Below are 3,939 nucleotides of genomic sequence, written 5' to 3' on the forward strand. Positions count from 1 at the left end.
GTAGGCAGGCGCTTAGTCCGCTGCGCTACCCAGGCCGCCCTATGATAAACCGTGTCTTGTTGTGTAAGCTCGTCGTGGCTGGTAAACAAGGGTGACCTCAGAGTCTTACGAGTTGAAATGAAGATTTGAAATTAAATTAAATGTATGACTGATTGTTTGTACATATTTCCAATAAAAAATAAATAAAAAAAAACAATAATAGACCTTTTTTGGCAGTTGAACATGCTTGCTCACAGGTGCTGCTCAGCTATGTGTGTGTGTGCGTGCGTGTGCGTGCGTGTGCGTGTTTCGGTTGCGACAGACGTCATAAATGTTCTTCAAACAGTCGAGCCACGTTAGTTTTGTGATGTAGAATGAGCCTCTGCTGATAACTCCTCAAACAGAATCTAATGAGCTTGTCTGAGTGGAGGCTGGACACCGCCTCCGTTCTGATCTGCTTCCGGTCCAGTGCAGCTTCCAGCCTCCGCTGATGATAACTCCTCAAGCAGAATCCAAGGTTATCATATAACCCTAGTTATATGAGTACTGGCAAGTGTCTTGCTTCGTAATAACATACTTATGTCCTTTGAACAGTTACGCAGCACCTTCCACCTTCCAACTACTAATTTCTTCAAATACCTACAGGTCAGACACTTCATAGGTACAGGTCAGGGAGGAAACTCCACTCTTCCAAAAAACCCTCCTCATAGATGATATTCTAAAAGGAGTTATTCACCCTAGAGGCATCCTATCATTAACATATAATAGAATTCTGACCTTTACAGAAATAATACCCCTAAACGCCAAGAACAAATGGGAGCGGGACCTGGACTGTACCTTTGAAGAAGATGAATGGGAATTGTAACTGAGGGGTACAATTCCCTGACTGTATTGATAAGTATGGTATCATTAAACCACTACCGTCTTATGTACATTACTACTGGCCATACAGTACACAGGTATCTAATGATGAACACTTCCCACAATGACTCGGTTCCACACAAAACTGGATTTAAGTATTTATTAGCAGCAATGATAGTACATAATATACTTTACTTTGGATGCGCTTATAAGGCAAAGGAATGTGCGTAGGCAAATCAATAACGTATGTCCATTCTCATATTACGCAGGAGATAATAATACAACCTGAATCTTAGGAATTATATCTATGGTACTCTGGTAATATAGCGGGAGATACTGGTAGGGTCCCTCCGGTCGTAAGCCAGCAAGGGGAGAGGATTTGTCGGTAGTAGAGTCTGGGTCAACGATGATAAAGAGACTCCAAGTACAGGAGACGGTGCAATAATCTCTTGATCCGCAGACGAATACAGCTGTTCTCCGTAGCATGCAGCTCCGCATGGAAGAAAGCTAGCCGGCCTCAGGCTTCTGAGAGGCGGGCTCGACGTGGCTCCTCACAGGGTAAATCCCACACAATTGTGGGTGTCTGCGATTCTCCGCTCCATCAATTACAGGACCAAAAGCAAATATAATCCAACCGAAAAGGGCTATGCAGTCGTCGGTAGGTTATCCAGTGTACATGATCCACACGGTCCTCGTCTAGGGCTCCTCGGGTGAAAGCGCCAGGGTAAGCAGCCCAGCCTGGATAAGCACTCTAGCTGGTACGAGGAAACGTTGGTGATGCTGGTCACTGTAGAACGGTAGCTGCACGATACACTATACATAAATAGACTATTACTGACTTAATAGAATAGGTCGAACTCGACGGTACAGCGTTAAACTCTGATACTTCAGTTATTAATTCGCACGCGGTCTCAATGCTCTATTTGGGGCCAAACAGGCCATACTTCACCGCACGTTGTATCGTGGGTGAGGCTTCAACTTATTGGGTAACTCTTTAGACTAAGTGCTTCTGTATTCACCTGCGCCGTATTTATACGTTAGGTGAACAAACTAGTACCAGCTTTATTCTTGTCTCATATCCTTGCGTAGAACCCGGCGGTGACTTTGAACCAGACCTTGGAGGTATGGCAATGGCGCCTGGTGGACCGCTGTCCAATAGGAGAATGAAATATTATGGTCTGTACTAGGCTAAAGGGATATTCTGTGTATATGTACAAGGAATACACAAGGGATATCAAACGATATACAAATATTATGCAATATATATCAATCAATAAATATATATATTCGGTTTAATCTGATCCTTCGTAACAGGAATCACTATGTGAGTCCGCACTATCTTTTTCATATAACACTCGACATAAACTTATGCAATTTAACATTCTCCATAGAACCTATTTTACGCCGGAAAGACATCACAGGATGAATGATGCTATCTCTCACCTTTGCCCTAGGTGCTCAACTGAAACAGGTAGCCTGCTCCACATGTTCTGGGAATGTAACAAACTGAGACCTTACTGGGGCTCAATTTGGGAGATTCTCCAAGAGATCACAGGGTTTGAGATCCCATGTACACATAAATTAGCATTATTAGGAGACATGACTGACATCTCTCCTCCTGATAAGAGAAGCAAGGTGCGGATCATTAAATTGGCCATGATTGCTGGGAACAAGTGTATTGCCATGCTGTGGGAAAGTGCTGAATCCCCCCCCCTTGTCTATGTGGCTTAGTGAAATCTCTTCGTACATGGCATCAGAGAAAATAATGTTCAATCTTAAGAAAAAACCACATCTCTTCGATAAATGCTGGGCTGGGTTTAGGCAATACTTAGAACAGATTACATAGTAGGTTGACGATGTAGGCTATTAATGATGCTCGCTTTTGTCTTTCTGATGGGTATATATTGCAATGAATGATACTGTAAATGTTATTAGTTGCTCTTTGAAGAGAAAAGATGTACCGTTAGATATGTATTTGTTTGGTATAGAAGTATGGGCTCCCGCTCAGACAGGTGTAGCTGGGCTTACTAAGTTCTCAAGTTTTTCTATTTTTCTCCCATCCCAATTTCGTATATCCAATTCTTCCCTCCCCTGTCTCGAACGTTGTTAGGCCATGCCTCCCACTGGTCGGCTGCAATGTGGACGAAGCCTTGCATCACGTGTCCCCTCCCTCCGGTACTCGAGGAGGCAGCCGTCGCATCTTTTCACCTGAACAGCGCGATCTCTCAACAACGAGGAGTAACGCGTTGTACTGCTGTACAGGCGCACCAACCGACCTGTAGGAGTCGCTGTCCACAACGTCCGATCCCCACCCACCGGCTTTCCCACCCCCTAATACTGCCGATTGTATTAGAATGAACGACCAGAAGGCGGTTAGGTGGCCGAGCGGAGATTGCGTTCGTCACCAGCCCCGGAGCTGAGCTGGATTTGCCTGTTCGAATCCAGCTCACAGCTCCGGGGTTGTCACCAGCTTGGCTGGCCGTCTGCACTGATACAATTGGCTGTATTAGAGGGTGGGAGAAGCTGGCGGGGTGGGTCCGGGTCGTTGTAAACAGCGACTCCTACAGTTCGGTCGGGGCGCCTGCTAAGCGCGGATTGGACGTGAGGGGGATAGTGTGGTCCTCCCACACGCTACGCCCTCTCAATGAGAATCCGCGCTGCCAGGTTGGACGTGTGTCGGAGGAAGCACGTGGTAGCCTCCACTCTCCCAGATGATCTGACTGTGGGGGGTAAGTGCGCAGCGACCAGGAAGGGACTGGGAATTGGCATACGACTAACATTGGGATGGGAGGAAAATCGGAGGAAAATGGAGGGGGAAAAAGACCAATAATAAAAAAAAAATAATAATGAACGACCAGAAAATAGAAGTTTTGATTTTGTTGAGGTCCTAGTCTGGGGGAGGGGGGGGGGGGGTCTGGTCTTGAGGTTTTCTTTTTGTTTATATTAATTTGTATTTCTTTCAAGGGGGGGGGGTAATTTGTATCTATTTTTCTGTAACTCGGGGTGAAGGGGAGGGGAGGGGGAGGGGGAGGGGGAGGGGGGCAGTTGGCAGCATTTATTTTTGTATTGATGTTGAATTGTTGAACTGATGCTGTAAAA

Source organism: Notolepis coatsorum (assembly GCF_963971535.1).
Source record: "Notolepis coatsorum genome assembly, chromosome: 16".
Taxonomy (NCBI): domain Eukaryota; kingdom Metazoa; phylum Chordata; class Actinopteri; order Aulopiformes; family Paralepididae; genus Notolepis; species Notolepis coatsorum.